This window comes from Zalophus californianus, chromosome 15, assembly GCF_009762305.2.
Source record: "Zalophus californianus isolate mZalCal1 chromosome 15, mZalCal1.pri.v2, whole genome shotgun sequence".
Classification (NCBI taxonomy): Eukaryota; Metazoa; Chordata; class Mammalia; order Carnivora; family Otariidae; genus Zalophus; species Zalophus californianus.
The window spans coordinates 53,963,472-53,985,604 of NC_045609.1; the positions used below are offsets into that span (position 1 = coordinate 53,963,472).

At 43.3% G+C, this 22,133-nt stretch overlaps 1 long non-coding RNA gene across 1 annotated transcript; it reads left to right on the forward strand.

Annotated features, from left to right (window-relative positions):
* Positions 1-2,693: 2,693 nt before the first annotated feature.
* LOC113919270 lies at positions 2,694-21,723 on the forward strand. Its single transcript, XR_003518925.1, has 3 exons — positions 2,694-2,963; positions 21,405-21,459; positions 21,599-21,723. It is a non-coding gene; the product is annotated as an uncharacterized LOC113919270 (long non-coding RNA).
* The last annotated feature ends 410 nt before the right edge of the window (positions 21,724-22,133 follow it).

Sequence of the window (22,133 nt, forward strand, 5' to 3'; positions counted from 1 at the left end):
GTAGCTGGGACACAGTGGGGAGGAAAGGCTTCGTGAATGTGGTACTGTCTGGGCTGGGCTTTGAAGGATGGATAGGAGTTGACTGGACTGATAGGAGGGCCGTAGGGGAAACCGTGTGTGCAGAGGCTTGGTACTTAGGGAATTGTAGTCAGGCTGGCATTGTTGAGCCTAGATTGTGCATGTGCATGTTTGTGAGATGTGTGTGTGTGTGTGTGTCCGCACGTCCATGCATGCGTGGCGGGGTGTGGGAGTGTAGGAGAAAGGTTGGAGCTGCAGCTCGAGAGGAGCACAAGGGCTGGATTGTGAAAGGAATTGCCCCGACTAATGGCTGGGAACAAACTGTGTTTCCTTCATGTGTTCCTCATTCCACAAATGTTTCCTGAGCACCAGAGTGAGCTGGGCAATCACTGGATATCTGGGACATGATGGAAAACGGGCATCTGACATTCGAAGTGCATGTTGGGGGTGGGGGGAGTAGGCAGACAACAACAGATGCGTGCTGACTGTCGGTGCCATGAGAGAGAATAACGGGGCGCTCAGGGGAGTCCCCTGTGAGGAGGTGCTATTGGAGCAGAGGTTGGCCGGGATGCCCATCCGGGCAGGGGGATAGAAGGCAGGGTTGCTGCTTGAGTGAGGAATGGGGTGGGTGCCCCTGTGTTTCCAGGTGAGTAATCCAACGATGAGGAACCCCAGTGGGTTTGGGGGATGAGAGAGGACTAGTTTAGGATGGTATTTGGGGAAGAGTTGGGCTGCTGGGCTGGGGGCTTGTGGGACCAATGGAGGAGGCCAACAGCCAGGCGGACCTGGAGGGGCTGAAGGATCCAGGGCCAGGTCAGGGCCTGGGGGAGGGTCCTGGCTCCTCCGGACCACTATCCAGTCCCTTACCACGCTGGCTCGCTCCCCCTCACATATATCTCACATATCCACCCATTTCTCTCCATCCCCAGTTCTCACTAACCCCCTGGATCCGGCCACCATCGCACCACCTGGGTCTTCTGCCTCCTAACTGGTCTCTGTGGCCCAATCTTAACCTCATGCAATCCAATCTGCACTCAACAGCTGGAGTGATGTTTTAAAATGGAAATAGGATCACCTCACTACCTTGCTCAAGATCCTTCAAGTGTTCCCTACCGCCCTCAAGCTCCTTAAGATGATCTGGCCCTGCTGGGTTCAACATCCTCTTCCCTCAGAATTCCATGTCCCTCCCAGCGTCCCAACTTTCCCTGTCCTGAGAAGCTCTTCTTACTGCCCTGGACTTGCCTTCTCTCTTGTCTCCAGGCTCTTCTGTGTGCTCTGCTCTCTTCCTATAATTCTCTTTTTTCACATTCGTCTCCTGTGACCCCACAGCTGTCTCATCTCTGCTCATCTTCTGGGTCTTTCTGTTCAGGAAAGCTTTTCTGGTATGCTGAGCCTGGGTCAGGTGCCCCCAAAGGCAGCCCACCTCTACCCCCATCCTGCCTCTTATCGGGCAGGTGCAACTGCCTAGCTTCTGTACTAGATTCCAAGACAAAGGCAAATTGTGTCCTCAGCCCTTGGCATAGTAGCTGGTGCTCAAGAGGTATTTACTCTTGAATGACTGAGATGTGAGAAGGAGGGGCTGGTAGGGGTGAGGGTGGGGCTAAGGGAGACAGAGTTGAAAGGGATGTCATCAGGAAGGGATGATGGCCATGGGACACCAATAACAACGATAGTGGTTTTTCACTGGTCCTTACTGTGCACAAGGCACTATTTCAAGAGCTTTACATGTATTTGTTCATTAGTCTTCCTGAAGACAATGAGGAAGATACCTGTTAGGATCTGTTTTACAGATGAGAAACTGAGGCATTGTCAGGTTAAGTAACTTATCCAGAGTCATACAACTAGTGAGAGGGGTGGGGTACATTTCATTTGGGCACTTCAAACTTTACATGACAGCTAAACCAATTCTCTCAACAGTTTGCACTAGCCTCATGGGGTTGTGAACATCTCAGCGGGTCAAACTGAACAGGTAAACTCTCCCACTAGAACTGGAACCCCAGAGGTGACTCCTAGTCTACTACGACTTTCTAATTTGGCACTGAGTTCAGACCCAGTAATCTGGGCCAGTGGAGGAGGGGTTGGGCTAACGCCTCGTGCTGATGGCGCTGCTTCCAGTAACTTTCTACACCTGGGCAGGTTGTGAACAGCAGAGGACAAAATAGTCTATGCCCGTCAAGAAACTCCATCCTGCTTGGTCATAGAATAACTGGCTATATTATGTCATTATTAACATTTTTCATCTGTTTTTAGACCCCAAAATTACACTTGTAAACCTGGGGGGGGCAGTTTCCAAGATATATAAGGGATATAAGGTAGCAGTCAAACTAAAATCTGTGGCTTGTTTAGGCGCAGTACCTTGATTCCCAAAGTTAGTTACAGTGGGTTTTACTGCTTTTGTGACAGGACTTACTTGGACTGCTGTACTCTTCATTTGATGTAACAAATGCTATTAATGTAAATATTTGTAAATAAAGTATGTATATCTAAATTAAAAAAATAGCACAGGGCAGACACGTGTGGCAGAGAAAGCTCTTTGAAGGACAAATCGTTCCTTCAATGGCGTGAGCTGCGCACTTGCTCTGTGCGCAGACGGCCGGGCGCGGGGCGTACAGTGCGGCGCAAGACAAGATGGCTGCGCGTGGAGCTGACGGGGTAGTGAGCAGACGCGCGAGAAATGAGGGAGCGGAGTTACCACTTGTGCTTAGGGTTAGGGAGGCAACAGTGAGGGGCTGAGTTAGTTAATTAGTTAGGTGATGGTGGCTTTCACGGTGTTGTTCTGCATGCAGGTGCCTTTGAGTTTCACTAAAAAGATGGTGGAGAAATTGAGGGTAGTGTCAAGCCATAGGCGTTGTTTGAAGCAAGATGCCTCTTTAATACACCTGAGCTTCCCTTGAAGCAAGCGGGCAAGCAGCGGGAAGCCGTGTCCATCCCTCTCCAGTGCTCAGGTAAGTAGCCCTTCACAACCTCGAATCAGAAGCCACAGGGCTTATTAACTAGGACCCAGAGACTAAAAATAAGCCTTTAGGTCCTTCTGACCTTGCTGATGGGATTGTAAAGCGGTCTGACGTTCCTGAAAGATTTTGCAGTATCTGCGAACAGTCTTGAAGGCATTCCTTTCTGATCCTGGCAATCCCCCTCCAGATACTTCCCCAAAAAACTCAGAATTGAGAACAAAAAAATTTTTTTTCAAAGATTTTATTTATTTATTTGAGAAAAGAAGAAAGCAAGAGACAGCACGGGGCGGAGAGGGAGAAGCCGACCCCCCACCCCCACCGCTGAGCAGGGAGCCAGATGTAGGGCTCCATCCCAGGACCCTAAGATCATGTCGTGAGCCAAAGGCAGACGCTTAACCAACTGAGCCACCCAGATGCCCCAAGAACAAAAAATTTCTGATGAAAATGTTCACTTCAAGGTTGTTTAAACCGTGTAAAATTGGAAACAAGATTATGTTAATAATTATGGTGTATTTTCATAATGGATTATGATATAGTCATTTTTTATGACCCTAATCCTGGGAAATATTCACTATATAAGTTAAGTGACAAAAGCCAAACAAAAATATAACAAAAACATGGTAGTATATTTTTAACAGATATATGCATATGGAAAAGATTGCAAATGTTATTAGTGGTTTTCTCTGGAAGGAGGGGATTTCAGGTGATTTTCATCTTCTTTGAGCCTGTGTTTTCCCATATTAACCTCAATAATCATGCCTTGTTTATATTTAGAAAATTAAAATGTATCTTTGCTTTGAGTAAAAAATCAAAGTATGTTCAAGGGTTAAATTGCATCTGTTGGTTCCTGACCTGAAGAAGTTGTCATGGCTTGGAAAATGGGACCTAAGAAAAGTCTCTCTTAGGAAAAGTACAGGAGGCTCCTTAACCCCATGAAAGCTTGTTCATTCCTTCTCTGCTGTGACTTTAACACATCTTCTGGCAGTAGCAAGAATGAGTCTGGCACTTGAGGAGCCCAGGAATATTCTCCCAGGTTTGCTGGCAAGCCCATGCTAGCGTAGGTGAAAGACACAGAGGAACTAAAAAGCAAGAGCTAACATTTATTCAGTGCTTACTCTGTGCCAGCCATGATGCTAAGTGCAAGACATACAAACACATTCGCTTGTGTGTACATGCACACTTCTGAATTTATTAATGCATTTCATTTTCGAAATGACCTTATGAAATTGGTACTGTCACTAGTCCCATTTTAAAGATGAGAACACTGAGGCCCAGAAGGGAAATATACTCCATGTCACGCAGTAAGTCATACTGTCAGAATTTCAATCCAGGTCTGATGGTGCTGAATTGGGAAGTGAGAAAAAGCAATATATGGGGAGGAAAGAGAGAGAGACAAAAGAAGGGAGAAACCCCCAGTAAACGCAGGGTTTTTCCACTCCCCTCTGAAGAGTGCACCAGAAGGAGTGACGAGAAGCAATTCAGAGTAGGGGGAGGATCACCTTCACATTTGTGGGCCTCAGTGATTCCACATGAGCCTGGACAAGGGTTTCTCAACTCCAGGAGCAGCAATAAAAAGAGGAAAAAAGAAATTGCACATGACTGATCATGAGTGTTGGTATTTGAGAAAGTTTCTCTCAAAGGTTAGGAAAGAGGCACAAGTTTCTGGAGTGATCCTGAGGAGAACTTTTGGGCACCTTTAAGAACTTGCAAGGTTGATAGCAATGCTTTTTATTCCAGCTTCACTTTTGAACAGATGGCTCTTCTGTTCTGTGCTTCAGGTGGAAGAGCTCCTAGGGCTGCCCTTATGTTCTTCATCAGTCTCTATTAAGCTTGGTTTTGGTGCCCAGATGGAACACAGGTGGAGAGGGTTGGGGGCAGATAAAAGGAAGAATTTTCTGAGGTCTCTAACCAATAGAAGGGAAAGAAAAGTTAGAGGTTTCATGTGAAAGCAATGGTTGATGCTAGTAATGGGAGAAATGGTGACAGACTAAAGGGGGTGGGAGTGTAGCGTGGGGATGAATCCCTTGTGGGGAGAGAAGACTAGTTCTTCATACCTGTCACCAGGTGGCTCCACTGGCACAATACAGCTGGGTTGTGGCTAATTTCACCAGAGGAAGTCCTGGGTGATTGTGGGGTGGGGGTTGAATAGGAAGCCGCCGTTGAGGGTTTTGGCAGAGGAGGATAATGGCAGCGTGCACCTGACCCGTATAAAGCATGCCAACTCAGCTTGTATTGCCCTGTAGTATTCTCTGTTGGGCCCATTTTCCAACAATATAGAAGAGGATGGGAATCAATTGAGCATACTGACTACTATCTGTCATATAGTGTGCTGAGTTCTCTCACTTATTTAATTCTGTAGCAATCTTGTGGGTCGATGTTACACCCATTTTACATACAAGGAAAAAGAAGCTTAGTAATGTTAGCTACTTATTCAGGGGCCATGAGCAAGTAAAGGACAAAGCCAAGATCCAGCCTAATATCTGCCTGTTGCCAAAGCCTGTTTCGGTTTACTTTCCATGTCAGCTGCAGGCCCTGTGTTCGTTGTTTAACCATCCTCACTTTTAAAGTTCTAATTTGACCAAGTCAGTGGTTTTTAAACTTATATGAACATAAGGATTCCTGGGGTGCTTGTTAAAATGTATCAATTCCTGAGCTCTACTCCTAGAACTACTGATTAGAATCTCTGTGGGAAGAGCGGGAGAGTCTACCTTTAACAGACTCCAAACCTAATTCCCATGTACTTAGGCAAGTTTGGTCAACATTGGTGAAGGCAGATTTTCACATTTATGGATGTAAATTCAGTTGGCTATATGCTGTTTATCTTTGTAAGGTTTTATGTGGTTTAGGAAGTAAAATCTCTCATATTTGTGTACTTTCCCCCGATCTCCTACACTGCTCAGATTTTTTTACGTTATGACATTATTTAAAATCATCACTGGAGATTATGATTACAGTGGGGGTAAGGTGAAAATAATAGTGATATTTTGCCCCTATGGTGACGTTCCCTATTTTACTTTGTACGTTAGAGCTGAACTATTTATTTGCATGGGTTGAATTGAAAGGAATTCTCTGGTTAAGTGGCAGGAGTGAATTTTGGTTAACACTGAACTATGAAAGGCCAGGGTACATATTTAACTTTTTTTTTTTTAAGATTTTATTTATTTGACAGAGAGAGACACAGCAAAAGAGGGAACACAAGCAGGGACAGTGGAAGAAGGAGAAGCAGGCTTCCTGCCGAGCAGGGAGCCTGATGTAGGGCTGGGTCCCAGGACCCCGGGATCATGACCTGAGCTGAAGGCAGACGCTTAACGAGTGAGCCACCCAGGTGCCCCCTACTATAGACTTTTAAATCTTTTTCAGAGAGGGTTCACTTTAAGTAGGAGAATTAAATGGGTTTTGACTGTAGAACATCTAGTGAATAGTATCTATTCAGGATTCTGCAATTTTATTTTTGTTGCTAAAGTGTAATCTTTTTAGCACCGATTATACTTGGATAACATGTTTAACATTTGGTAGTCATAACAATGACCATTTGTTACATGCTATTTATTAGACACATGTTACATATATGATTTCATTAGATTCTTACTAGGAGACAGGTACTATTTTTAGTCCCATCACTGTTAAGGAAACTGGCTGGTGATAAGTAGTAACCTTGAGTGTCACTGCTGGTAAGTGGGGGAGTCAAGATTTGAACCCAAGTTTGACTGCAAAGGTGGGATCTTTCCTCCTTTCCATTTTTCTTTCTCTCCCTTCCTCCTAAGTTAATATATAGAAAATCTCAAACATATACGAAATAGCAAAATAGTCCCATGTGCCCCCCTCCCCCCACAGACTTCCTTCAGCTTCGGCAGTGATCACTTTGAGACCAATCTTCTTTCATCTCTATTCCCAGTTGCCCCTCCCACCCCCAAATTATTTACACAATATTTATGACATCTTGGGGCACCTGGGTGACTCATTCAGTTGAGCATCCAACTCTTGATTTTGGCTCAGGTCATGATTTCAGTCATGAGATGGAGCCTCACGTTGGGCTCTGTGCCCAGTGAGGAGTCTGCTTGAGATTCTCTCTCCCCCTCTGCCCCTCCCCTACCACTCACTCTTTTTCTCAAAAAAAAAAAAAAAAAAATTCCTGACATTTTTATCAGCTCAGCTGTAAATACTTCAGTATGTATTTCTAAAAGACAGGTACTCTTATTTAAACCCAACCACCATATTATTGTTATACCTAAAAGAAAATAACAGTGATATTAACCAACTTCCAGTCAGTCTGAGGTTTTCCCAGTTTATCTCATCAATTTAACATTTGGTTGGTTCAAATCAGAGCCACAAATCACATCTGATTCATAGGTTCCTCAGATCTCTCTTGATCTGTAGATTCCCCCCCCTTTGTGTACGTGTGTGTGTGTGTGTGTGTGTGTGTGTCTTGGAATGTATTTGTTGGGGGCGCCTGGGTGGCTCAGTTGGTTAAGCGTCTGCCTTTGGCTCAGGTCATGATCCTGGGGTCCTGGGATCGAGCCCCAAGTCAGGCTCCCTGCTCAGCGGGGGGTCGTCTTCTCCCTCTGCCCCTCCCTGCCCCCGCTTGTGTGCGCACGCTCTTTCAAAAAAATGAAATCTTAAAAAAAATGAAGAAACTGATGTTTGTCCTATTGAATTTTCTGCAGTCTGGGTTTTGATTATTTCATCCCCACGGTGCTGTTTAGCATCTGTAAATTGGTTATTTACTTTTTTTAAACAAAATTTTTGAACTATATTTAGGGTGCTAGCTAGGTTCCCATCTGCCTAGTTTCCTTCCACGTGGAGCTTAGGGTCTAGTGAGGAACACAGACACTAAGCAAGCAAATAAACAGATAAATGAAATTGTATTTATAATATACAATGTATAAATATGTACTGCTTATAATATGAACACAACTCTATTTGATCTTCATAACACTGTGAAGTAAAAGGTTTTCTTTTATACGGAAGCAACCACTGCGAGGTCAAAAAGAACCCGACAGGGTTCAGGCCTTCCCTGTCCTATCAACTACATGACACTATGTGTTGGTGGGGGTTGGGGGAGTGAAGGGGAGGCTGGATGGGGGTCAGGTGTGCTGGGGGGTGTCCCTTACTATCTCTGGACTCTGATGTCTTCATGTTTAAAATGATAAGTAGTTGCAGCTCCAGCCCTATACCCAATCAACTGGAGAGTGGTCAGTTTTGTGTGTGGCATCGACATTACATTGAGAAGTGTGGGTAAGTAAACAGCAAGGATTTTATAGCATCTCCAGGGAGTGGTAAACTGCAGGGAGGAAAAACCATATAAAGGACAGTCAAAAATGTAATAAAAAAAAATCAAGTAAAGCCATCACTAAGTCTCAGCAGTTCACAGTGCTAAATTCCAAGCCAAAAAGAAAGATGCACGCCGAATATTTTAGCAAATGTCTTTAGCCTCAGACACCTGGTTTGGAAACACACCACCACCTGTGCTGCATTAAACCTGCGAAAAACCCAGGAAGGAAATACAGTGTATGAGGCCAGAAAAGGGTGGGCTCCTGGATCCCTTAGGTCAAACAGCAGGCTGTAAATGACTCTTTTCAAAACAGACATATTACTTCCCAAGATTGCGGCCTGCCACAAAGGAAGGTACACACAGCGGTTGTTCCCAGCAAGAGTTATACTATATGGCTATTAGGGGGAATAGAAGCAGCTTGATTCTTGCCAATGACAGGAAATAAGGTCAAGTAAAGATAACAGGTCTTTGAATTAAAGAGGCTTTAAACACACATCCTGGCCTCCCGGCTTTAGTAGCGAATAAGAGTTATGGAATGAAGCCTTGGGTTTTCTTACTCCCTTTAAGCTGGACTCCTGAAACACACCCTTTCCCTGGTTGATGCCAAGGAGGCCTGTGTGGGGAAGGCACCCGCTTCCTCATACCTTTCGCTTGTTTATGCTCTTTCTAAATAGACCTCGCTGCCGAGTTGCTAGTGAGATCTGGGCTGCTGGGATCATTTCAGGAGTTAAAAGTGTATCTGATAGTCTTGGTTGTAAATACCTGTAGATTTAGAGGTCAAGATTGTATTACTTTTGTCTAGGTAATGGGGACGGGATCTTGCAGAGCCCAGGAGTAGGGGGCCAGTGTATTTCTATGTTGCCAGAGTTTTCAAAGACAAGATATCCAAAGAGGCTTGACTTAATGAACAAGACAGTATCAATTCAGGGAGAAAGAAAACAAAATGGAAACGAACATCAAAAGATGGCTTGTTGTGTAGAGAAACACCTGGTTGTTAGTCGGCCTTCCCTGCCCTGTTGTGCAGACTATATTTATTATACACCCACCTTGATTTTCTTACTCCCTGGGTCGAGGATTGGTGCAGGAATAGGAGTAGGGAATAGAAGGGAGGAACTGGAGCCAAGCCACCAATTAGAACGTTTAAACAAGCAATCCAGTTAAGTCCTTCAGCCAACTGGCTGTTCTACGAGTAACTAGCTGGTTGACCAGACTCTACTTTTTTTGGGTGCTTGTTGGCATTCGTTCTAGTGCACAGGACTGTAGACTTGGGTTAGCTTTCCCACCAGAACTCCTGAAGAAAGTATACGGATTCTCTGTGCCTTTAAAGTTTCTTTTTTTTTTTTTTTTTAAAGATTTTATTTATTTGACAGAGAGAGACACAGCGAGAGAGGGAACACAAGCAGGGGGAGTGCGAGAGGGAGAAGCAGGCTTCCCGCCGAGCAGGGAGCCCGCTGCGGGGCTCGATCCCAGGACCCTGGGACCATGACCTGAGCCGAAGGCAGACACCCAACGACTGAGCCACCCAGGCGCCCCATAAAGTTTCTTTTTTCTGATGATAGAGAAAAGATAGAAAATAGAAAAAAGATCTTGATTGACAGGTCAGAATGCTGGCCTAATATGGCTGAGAGACATTATTTATTAGAGACACACCAGAGGTACGTCACTTGGAGAGTGAGGCAAGTATTTGCTCGCATTCAGGGCAAGGGGTCAGGGTCATCTGTTTGCTCGCTGTGGGTCCTTAGGCAAGGCACTTTACATCTTGAGGCTTGAAAACTGGGAATAATGATAGTATCTACTTCGTAGGGTTACTAAGATACTAAGGGAAGTCATTCAGTATTCAGCCTGATGCCTGGTGCAGAGTAAGGCAGAGTTCCGGGAACGCTGACTTTTGGATGTGTTACCCCTGTGATCTTTGTAGCTCACATCTACCCTCATTGGCTTCATGGGGAGTCTATAAATCTGAAGTTTCAAAATTATTTCTATTATGTAGAGAATGGTTTGACGCCCTGCTGAATTTCCTTGCCATGGTTTGATTTTAATAGATTTTTGGTTCCTTGTTTTTTTCCCTGAGTTAAAAGCACAGTTTTTTTGATTCTGAAGTGTTGAAAGGTGTTTAATATGTATAGAATAACTTTTTTTTAACAAAAGCAATTCACATTCATTATTTAAAAAAATAATGAATATTAGTGAAAAAGAAGTAATTCTGTCACTCAGAAATTACCACTGTCCACATTTTGGTGAATAATTATTGTATATGTTTTGCAACTTTTCACCTAATTATGTATCGAATGTCTTGTGCACCATTAACTAGTCTTCAGTGTCCTATTTAATGGCAACAGAGAATTCTACACGTGAGGCCCCTCATTCATTTTAGCAATCCTATTATGACCCTCTCCAATTTTTCCAGGCTCAAATAGCATCATTGTTAAGCTCCCAGTCACCAAAATCCAAGATGTGGTTTCCAGCTCTGGGCCTTCATGCCGCCTCTGCCTAAACCTATAGGTTTTCCTGAAAGTTAGAAATCCCCTACATCCAAAACTAACACCAAGGATACCCCTTCAAAAGGCCGGGAAGTAAATTCCTCTCTCATTCCCTAGTGAGAAGAGGCAAAATTGGGGTCATTTTCATGACAGCTATTACCGCGTGTGAGGTGTTCCAAAGAGGCATTCCTGTTCTTTCACATTTTCTCCTAATCATAGGCAATTTCCTCACGACAGCAGACACCCCGCCTTTCATGGGGGTGTCAAAATGTGTCATCCAAATAGATGGTCCCTAAGACAAGGGGAAAGTTTACACATGTGTGTTCTGTGCAATGCCCCAACGCCTTTAGACAATGTCTCACCTTCTCTTCTGGGCAGACGTGACTGGGAAAGGCTTTTTCCTGTTTAAGTGGAATTTGGACTCATTTGAAGGATATATATGTGACTTCATTTGCAGTTGAAGATGGGTTGTTTAATCCAGGACTGGGATTTCAGAGGGATTTGGATGTATGAGATGAGCTGCTAGAAGAGCATGGGGCAGCGGCAGTTGGGGGGTGGGGGGGTCTTGTGGGAAATTTTGGTTCGCTTCGCAGCCCTAGTTCAGAGCTGGGCTAGTCCTGGGCAAAAGTGTTGAGTAAGTGAGTGTTGTTTTCTGGGCCATGCCTTGCCTTTTCACTGGCCCAAGTGCTAAGCATTGTGGACCTCACTTGGAACTCCGGCTCCCACTGAACCAGCAGCTCAGGCCACGTTTTGGGGAAGCTCCTCATTGCAGGCTAGAAGAGGCCCAACCCTTGTGCTAGAGGAGGAGAGTGGTTTTTCTTTCTGCTGGCAGACAGAGGTCTGTAGGGACGCAGAGGTTACTGTGAGCATAAAATGGTTTCCTATATGGGTGAAGTTGATGTTTGGGGTACTTAGGACAAGGAGTACATAGAGGGATCACCAGTAGAGTGGCCAGTGAAACACAAGACACTCAGTTAAATTCAAATTTCAGATAAACAGGAAAGAATTTTTTTTAGTATCCTTGTGTACCCTGAGTACACTCTCCCTTAAATTTATGATTTCTCCCATCTTTTGAGTTGTTTTCCTCACACCTAATTTGAAAGCTTTTTTTTTGTCTTCAGCCATCTTTCCAAAGCATTGAAATGAGACTCAGAGAAACAGTGGCTCTCTCTCATCACACTTACTTCTTTGCAGTATGTAGTAGTTAATTTGAGCACACACTATAACAAGGGCACAGGCAAGCTTGGGGACAAGCACACCTTACTTTCAAAGAGCACAGACTCCCTTATAGGAACAGTCTGCCGGAGAGAGGCCAACTAGGCCAGATGTTCAGCCCACTGCAGGCAGGTTTCCCAGAATGATCGGTGCCCAGTTGGTTAGTTGGGAGACTAGCAAGGTGCTGATGTGGCGCCGGGCACACGGTAAGTGTTCGGTGAACGTTTCTGTTGTTGTTATTAGTTGATCTATTGTCAGAGGCTTAATTTGTTTATAGTTTATGATTTTATAAACAACAATGTGGTAAATACTCCTGTGGCTTTAATCTTTGCACAGATCCTTGGTAGGTTCCTTTGGATGATGCTTAGAATTTTGTAGATGAGAAAGATGAGATCTAGGGCAGCGGTGCTGTCGTCACCTGTTGTTACATTTTCAGGAGTTCTGTAATGTGATTAAACACAGCTATTTAAAGAAGAAAATTATATAAATGTAACTGAATTATAATGAAATAAGTTATGTATCAAATAAGTAAACAAAGGTCATAAATACTCAAAACTCATCAGTTGCTAGTTATTTTACTATAGTTGGAGCTCTTGGAGTTGTGTCTATTGTATGTGAAGGGTGGAAATACTAGAAAACGATGGGCTACTGCTTGTCTCTTGCCAGCTCTGTGTTCAGAGTGGGGTCGGTATAGATGTCAGGGACCGAGTAATGGTGTGTTACCTGGAAATCAGTCATGGTGGGAGTATTTATACCATGGAAATCAGCAGGGGGTACAAATCAGGGCCACTGTTGTTAAATGTTGATGCCACATTTCACTGCAGAGAAGTGAAATAGCTATGTAGCTAACGACAGAACTGGAAGAGGAATCCATTTCTTGCAACGCTGTCAGAGCTTTTTGGACCATGTTTTGGAAAGCTGTTAATTGTGTTTTTAATCCTTACCTCACTGGCATACTCTAACACCTCTTAAATATATTAAATCTCTAAGCAGTCTTTACCCAAAAGCATGCAAGTATATACAGGCTATTGAGAAAGTCATAGAACTTCATTCCACAAACATTTATGAAGCACCTGCTGTGTGCTAAAGATGACGAAGACAAAGATGAATAAGACATAGAGTGTTCTCAAATAGTGATGTCCCAGACTGGGTCACTGAGTTGATGAAAGACCTTAAGTCATTGCCTTCTATTAAATTACAGAAAATAAATCAAGTAAAACATACATGTATAATTAGTTAATTTTCATCATTAACATATGTAAAATATATACATGGTAATATAAGTTAAATATATATACACACACAGTTGCTTTATTGTCATGTGGAGGCCTGCACTTGACAGAAATGTAAATATGATCCTATAGTGGAAAGAGTTAAGGGAGGCAAAAAAGTACAGTGATTGAGAGCATGAGCTCTGCACTCAAGACTAACTTGGGTTCAGGTCTTGACTTGATCCCCTACTAGCTCCACAACCTTGGGCAAATTATTTAACTTCTCTAAGCTTTGGTTTCCTTGTGAAAATAAAATAGTAATCCCCTCATAAGGTTCATTTGAGGAGTAAATAATAATCTAAAGTGCTCTATGACTGCTATGGAGTCAGCACTCAAAAGTATCAGCTTAAAACAAACCTTGCAGAAATAAGTCTTAAAAGAGAAGGATCTTAATTCTTTGGGATTGCACACACTTCACGTATTCCTGAAGTTGGAATTTCTGCTAGGTGAACCCGGGTTTACTCTGGGAAGGATTACCTCCAGTCTTAGAGTGGGGGCTTATAAGAGCTCTTTGCAGATGCACAAGGGGCCCCTGGACCCCTGTGCCTGTCCTTGTCCTCTGGTGAACCAACCCCACATCTCACACCTCACCCCTTACTGTGTTTTACTTCCAACTACGGCACTCTGCCCAAAGTGCTCTTATTTGGGCCACCAGAGATTTCCTGGCTCATCTTTTTACTGTGTTTGACACTCTGGTCACCACTTCTATCTTTAGGTAAGGTTTGGCCAATTCACCTTTTAACTTCCTGTACCCAAAGGTGGAGAAAACGAAGGCAGGGAGGCTTGAAAGAAGTGGGGAGGGGTAAAAATATTTGTTAAAGCTGTGTTTTCACTTTGGTTTAAGAATGAATATTGCCCAGGGAAATAATCAGAGTGGAGTACTGCTGTATTTTTGGAAAGTGAGGTGCTTCTTGTTAACATTATTAGCGATTCTATAGTCAGAATTATTTACTCACACGTATGCCATGTGTTTCATCCCCCTTCTTGCAGCTCAGCTATTCCTCTTGGGCATATTCCTTCTGGGGGTATGTCCTTTAAGCAGCACTTCTAGTGAGGGTCTTTTGGTGAATTTTCTCAATTTTTGTTTACCTAAAAATACCTTTACTGTCATTCTTGAAAGATAGTTTATCTAAGTCCATAATTTTAGGTTGAAAGTTATTTTCTCTCAGCACTTTGAGGATGTTATTCCATTGTCTACTGACTCCTGTTGTTGAGAAGTCTTCGGTCAGCTCAATTTTCATTCCTCTGAAAGATTCCATCTTTGCTTTCTGGCTGTTTTTAACATCCTTTCTTGGTCTAGAATTCACTGCTTTGAATTCATTGGAATTTCTGAATAAGAGATTGGAATCGAATCAATTTGGGAAAATTCTCAACATTCTCTTTTACCACCTTCTGGAATACCAATTAGATGTCTGTGGGACCTTCTCACTAACCTTTTGTTTATTTACCCTGTCTTTCATATATTTGGTCTTCTTTTTGTGTTTTCTTCTGTTTAATTTCTTCAGACCTATTTGGTTTCTTGAGTTGTGATTTTTTTTTTTAACCTGTGATTTAACCCTTGCTTTGAATTTTAAATTTAAATTTTAATATTTTAATTTCAAGAAGTTATAGTTGGTTTATTTACAGATGTGTTTTTATTTGTGTGTTTGATTCTTTCATTTCTTAAAAACATTAAGCATTCTTATTTTATGTTTTGTATCCAGTAATTCTAAGACCTGAAGTCTTTATGAATCAGGTTCTGTTATTTGTTGTTTCTACTGACTTTCACTCTTGGTGGCTTGTTTCCTTTTGTTTTATGTACTTTTGGATTGTGAATTCATTTGCTGAAACTTTTTATTTTAAATGAAATTTTCCTTGCCTTTTTTCAGGGTAATATAGATACTAAAATGTGTAGCCCCAAATTTCTAGGTGTGGTCAAATTTGTATTTATAAAATCTCAGGGAAACTTTATTGTTATTTTTGTTATTGTTAGTCACCCAGAGCCAGGTCTGTGACAGACCATTTTTTTGTTGTTGTCTGTCACTGCTGTGTAGATTTTCTTCGAGTTTACCTTTTTCTCTGGGCATAGGCTCCTTGAGTCCTTGCTTTCTGCAGGCTGGTCTGACTCTTCATTCTACAGGAGATACTTGCAGATGCATAGATGCCTCCGGGGTAGGCAGTCACTTAGCTCTGCTCTCCTGCTTCAACCTTGGCCTCAGGGAGGTAAAATACTCTTATTTTCTTGGAAGCTTGTTTGCTTATATAAAGGAGGACTTTCTATATTTTGTTTAGCATTTTATTATTTATTTATTTATTTATTTATTTATTTATTTATTTATAGAGAGGGAGGGGCAGAGGGAGACAGAGAATCTTAAGCAGACTTTACACCCAGTGTGGAGCCCAACATGAGGCTTGATCTCACAACCCTGAGTTCATGACCTGAGCTGAAATCAAGAGGCGGACATTTAACTGACTGAGCCACCAAGGTACCCCTTTTGTTTAGCATTTTAAACTTTTTTTTCCCTTTCTGTAGCTGTATGTTTCAGGATACCTAGGCCACTGTATTGCTGGAAATGGAAATCTGTATACTTCTCTTTTGATTGCTGACATTCTGAGTGTGCTTTTATTATATCTTGCAGCTGTTATTTCCTGGCAGCTCAAGCAAAATTAATTTTGGACAATGTAAGCCAGGAGAAAAATGGAATTCGTTTGACAGAAACTCACTTTCTAGGAAACTTGACTGTTTTGGCTAACCCAGCAGTGTAGCCAGCTTGCAAAGTGGCCACTCAGCAGGTATTTACCAAGCGCCCAGGACGGCTAAGGGGTGGCAGAGCTATCTATCAGACATAGGGGGCCCCTTCCTGAGGATGAGAAATTCACAAACCAGCATTATAGATTCCCATGATGCTTGGATAGGAAGAGCCAAATAGTCCCCTTAGACTAGCTTCTCATTTGCAGATGAGTGGATTGGTGCTAGAGAGAGAACATTTCCTTCAGGGTCATGGAGCTGATTATCAGTGCCTGGAACTCCCCTCAAAGATGTAAATGCAGAAACTCATTATCTTAAAAAAAATTGTTTGTGAATGTATTCAGATCTCTGTTCACTGAACATTAATTGAATACCTTCTCTACGCCAGGTCATAGGATGCCCTTTAGCTAGTAGGTATTCAGTGAATGGTAATGTACATGCATATTTACCTGTATATAGAAATAGACCCTCAACTGCTTATAAGTATCTCTCTTCCCCTGCCCTGCTCCACCACCCTACACTGAACTACATCCTTCCACCTGATATAGGTGAGAGGGTTTGAGGCTGGTGGGGAGGAGAATGATAAAACAGAAGTTATAGAGCCCGTTGGACATGGTTAGGATTGTTGGCTGAGCTCAGAGCCTTTACTCTTGGTTCCAAGACCCAGAGAGGGAAAGAAATCAGGGAGAGCTGGCCACTGGCATGAATCTGAGTCCTCACACTGCCACATACTAGCTGTTAGGCTAGCTCTGAGCCTCAGTTTCCTCTTTTGTAGAATTGGAATTTCTGCTACTGAGTGCTAAGCACTCAGGAGACACTGTCCTTGCCTTTAAGAACATGTGTGAAAAAGTCAGAAAAGAGATTGCTTTCATGTCCTAAGTAACAAGAAAAACTCATCCTTAATCCATTATGCCAAGAAGTTCATGTGGCTCTGTTTAGCTAGGATGGATGTTTCTACAGCCTGGCTTATACTGGCAAAGAAGGACAGTCATTTCTGTGAGCCCACTGCTCCTTCTCCTCAGAGAATGAACCTGCCAAGTTTTGTCTTTAGATTTCATTCCTCAAATGAGGCTACTACGGTGTGGATTACCTAGCCACTAGGTGGCCAGAGTTATTCATGAAAAGGCTGCACTTAACAATGAAATCATAAAAGTCTTAAAATTTCTTGCATTTGGGGAATCTGCTGTGCAAGACCAAATCCTGTTTGAGTGTAGAAGCCAACAAAAACAAACAGGAACAATAAACCAAACAAACATGTTGACACTCCAGGAAAAAGCCCTAGCTCATTGTTTAATGAACGAATGGATCCAACTCTGCTCCCAAAGCCAACTTTGCTCATTCAAAAACTGTCAAGAGTAATTTTTCATGACTTCAAAGTTAGGTTTTTAAACTCCCTTCCAGTTCCCGCCATGGAAGCAGGATTCCTGGACAGGTCCATTTGAAACAGCGTTTGCATGACCCAAGTAGCTGATGCTGGGTGGGGTGCTGGCTGCGTGGGAAGGGTTGTTTGAGGGGGGAGGTTTGGACAGCCATGGGCTATGGGAAATATGGAAGAGCTGGAGTGAAGGGTTCTTTTGCCATAAAAACCTTTCATAAGCCATGCATGGCGGGTGTCATCCCAGATGGACCTCTCTTGGGTCTGAGCTTATGAAATGGTTCTGCCTGATATCTGCCCTACTCTCCGGGTAAGAAGAAAGTTTGCTTATTGAGGAGAGTGAATTGGACACAGATGCTGCAGGCCATGGGCTTGCCCTGGCTTGCCTGTCTTCCTGGCAAGACAAGCAGTTATTAGAGGCTGGTGATGACTCCCTGTGTCTGGGGACGAGCTGTCTGCATTTCTAGGAGACGGCTCCTTCCCAAGGGGAAAGAAAGGTGCCAGGCTGTAGAAGGATCCAATTATTGGCGGCTCTGTTTTGCAGAATGATTGTCTTTGAGTGAAGTATGTGTTATAGAATCAAACTTGGCATTTTTAATTAACATAAAAGAATCTCAGTTCTTACATGCTGTATATAGGTATAAAAAAAGAATTCTTTACACACCTCTTAGTAAATGGCTTCAGAGCCACTTTACCACCTGAGAGACTTCTTGGACAGTGTCCCATGGGAAACTGGGAATGCTTGATTTCATAAATGGGTTTTAATTAACTTACGTTTTGAGTAATACTTTTGTTCAATTTTCTTAAGATTTCTGAAAATCTTTGCTATCAAAGGTAACCATTTTTTTCTCTTTAAATTTTTTATTGTTATGTTAATCACCATACATTACATCATTAGTTTTTGATGTAGTGTTCCATGATTCATTGTTTGTGCATAACACCCAGTGCTCCACGCAGAACGTGCCCTCTTTAATACCCATCACCAGGCTAACCCATCCCCCCACCCCCCTCCCCTCTAGAACCCTCAGTTTGTTTTTCAGAGTCTGTCATCTCTCATGGTTCGTCTTCCCCTCCGATTTACTCCCCTTCATTCTTCCCCTCCTGCTATCTTCCTCTTTTTTTTTTTCTTAACATATCTTGCATTATTTGTTTCAGAGGTACAGATCTTTGATTCAGCAGTCTTGCACAATTCACAGCGCTCACCATAGCACATACCCTCCCCAGTGTCTATCACGCAGCCACTCCATCCCTCCCACCCCCCCAAAGGTAACCATTTCTGCTAACATTGTTGTATTCAGATCTGAGGGGTTGAATGGGCCATGGCTCTCTTACCAGGGACAAAATACCAGTGACAAGAATTTCCCAGGAGCTTTTGGATATTTATGGCCCAGCATTATTAGCTGGAAAACTGGCAACCACATTCCAGGGTCTTGGAGTGGGTCTGTACTTGGTGGCTAATGGTTCAGAGGACTATTCTGACCTTGACCTTTGAATAAACCAGCGGGTTAATGCCACTGACCCAGCTCTGTGACTTCAACAACAAGTACCTCTGGATTTGGAAATCCCATTTGACTTCTAATCCTAGTCCTGCTGATGTACAGACTATGACCGTGTCGATCTAATCAACCACTCAGAGCCTTGTGAAGTGGGGAAATAACGCCTTCCTCACAGGGCTGTGGGGAAGAGAATAAAATGAGATAATGTGCCAGGTGCCAAATTCAAAACTTGTCGAATGGGCAATGACTGATAGTGGCCTGACTACTTCTACCCTTCAAAGTCCACCCCATTTGGGCGCCTGGGTGGCTCAGTTGGTTAAGCGACTGCCTTCGGCTCAGGTCATGATCCTGGAGTCCCAGGATCGAGTCCCACATCGGGCTCCCTGCTCAGCGGGGAGTCTGCTTCTCCCTCTGACCCTCTTCCCTCTCGTGCTCTCTATCTTTCATTCTCTCTCTCAAATAAATAAATAAAATCTAAAAAAAAAAAAAAAAAAAAAAAAAACAAAGTCCACCCCATTTTAAATAAGGGGCATAATCAGAAAGGCTGCAGGTTCATTTGTTCTTTCCTTTCTCCTCCCCCCCCCCCCTTCTTTCTGTTCTTCCTTCCATTCTTCCTTCCAGCACAGGGAACAATTTGATCTTCTTGAAGTAGATGACTCCCAAATTTGCAGTCTGGCCTTGATACCTCTTCCAGGTTTCAGGCTTATGTGGAATATTCACAAGTGATGGTTCTATTGTGTTAAGCTTAAGAATGCAAACACAAAACCCCTCTCTGCTTCTGTCCCCCCCCCCCCCAAACACACCCCAACCAGCAAACCTGGTTTTCTTTTCTTCTTTTTTTCTGTTATGGACAACATTGTTCAAGATGCGCAGACTTGAACTTAAAGATTTGTTTATTTTAGAGAGCGAGGGAGTGCCAGTTCTCTAAAATAATGGGAGGGGCAGAGGGAGGGAGAGAGAGAGAGAAGCAGCAGAGTCCCTGCTGAGCATGGAGCCTGTAGTCATGGGGCTCCACGCAGGGCTCAGTCCCAGGATCCAGAGATCATGACCCCAGCCAAAACCGAGTCAGAAGTTCAACCTACTGAGCCACCCAGACACTCTGTGCTGACTTGCACTTGGAGTCGATTGTCTTTGTCTCCTCTTTGACTTTCATCCTCATGCAATCAGCCTCCAAATTCAATTAAAGCCTCCTTCCTTCTTCCTCCTTCCCTCCCTTCCATCCTCCACCCTCCCTTCTATCCATGCCCTTCTCGGTGCCATAACTCAGATGTGATAGAAAGTGTCCATGGAGGCTGTTCAGGTCTTCTTACCCCTTCTTACCCCATCCCATCATTTCCCATCAGAGTTTTCTGACTCTGGTATTGGCTTCTCCCATCCATCTGTCATTGTCCACTGCTCTCCGCGCCCCCCCCCCCCATTCAGTTGCCTCCTCAGCTTCCTGTGTGCCATTTTCCTACTCATGATTTTCCAAAGGCTCCATGTAGTCTGCAAGAAATATTCCTTAGTTCAGTCTGCCCACCTTTCCCTTCTGACCCAATCTCTCATTTTCTCTGCTCCAGCCATATATGTTCACGTACTGGAATTGTCATTCCCTTTCCCAGCCAAGCTCTTCCATCAACCCACCTCATCTTCTAGTTCCCACTTAGTCTAGAAGACCTTCTAAGGCCCTTTTTAATCAGTTGGTTGTGATTACAGTCCTTCCTGACAATCACATACTTGCTGCAGCATCATTTCTTCATTCCATTGTTGGGGTTACATTCCAGAGTCAAATAAGACCTGATTTGTGAGATGCCTCCAACAGCCAATATGTCACCCTGGGTAATAATGCACATAGCAGTTCGGAGTTTGCTCTTCTGGTGTCAGATGGATCTAGGTCCAGATCCCAGCTCTACCACTTAGTAGTGGTGATTGAGCAAGTTTTTCATCTTCTTCACCTCTGTTCCCTCATCTATAAAGCTGAGTAGTAGTAGTGCCTACTTCATATGGTGGTTTTTTTTTTTTAAAGATTTTATTTATTTATTCATGAGAGAGAGAGAGAGAGGCAGAGGCAGAGGGAGAAGCAGCCTGCCCGCCAAGCAGGGAGCCCGATGCGGGACTTGATCCCAGGACCCTGGGATCATGACCTGAGCCGAAGGCAGACGCTTAACTGACTGAGCCACCCAGGTGTCCCTCACATGGTGGTTTTTATGTGAAGGGGGTAATATGTGATAAAGCACTCAGCATAGTAGCTGGCACCTATTAAGTGGTTCAATAAATGATTGCTATTATCCTTTATTTCTTGCTTTAACTTTCCATGGCTGGTTTAGCAGTAATGAAGACTGACTGTGATACCAAGTTTCTTGTTTGAGGACTGTGTGACCTTTATGGTCAAAAGACTGCAAATGGAAGTCAGAGAAATGAAAGCAATAGTTTACCAAGTTGTAAGATTTTCAAGGGCAGAGATAATGTTACATTTATCTTCATGTCTCCAGCCCTAGAATGGGAATGTAGTAAGCTTTCAAAAATATATGATTAAGTTAACTAAATGTTGAGTTGCAAAAACTTCATGGCAAACATCTGTGGTCAATTTTCATTTCTGTTTGTCATTTCTTACAGTTGTCAAAGTAAATGGAATGCGGGGATCCACTCACTGTCTGCCCTTAAAGAAAAAGTATGGATGTGTATACATATGTGTGTATGTTTGTATACATATGCATGAATACACTCATACACATTTAAATTCTTATTGTTCTTTTAGTCTAGCTTCACTGGATTTAATGTGTGTTCTTCTCCCTCTTTTCCCACCCTAGACTTTTTGGATTTGGGTCCGTTGCTAGGTGTGACCATAAGTTTGTCCTTGGATTATAACCAAGGGGAGTCTTCCTGGAAGGAAAGCTACCTGCATCTGACTTACTTGAGTTTGGCCCTGGCGTGAAATCTTCATGAATCCAGCCTTCGTGGTGCGCTGGAAGAGGTCACGAAGGAGAGGCCCATTAGGTCTGTGGACTACTGATGAGGTTTGCCTTTTTCTTGAAAATCTACATTTATTTCTGGGCCATTACACTGGACTGGTCACAATGTGGTTCAGGCTCTGTATAAGTTCCTGGTGAGGATGTATAAATGTGCATTCAGAATGATTGCTTTGTTGGCACTCCTTGGGTTCTGGAAACTTTAAAGATAGAAATTTAATGTGAAAATTTTAATTCAACACATTCATTGAGTGTTTATTATGTGTCAGGCACCATGTTGGGCCCTTCTTCTGGAAGGATTGAGACACTTAACATTTAAGTAGTTGCTAGGGTGATGAGTGAATGGCAGGTTGGGTTGTTCTCCCTTCATCTCCTT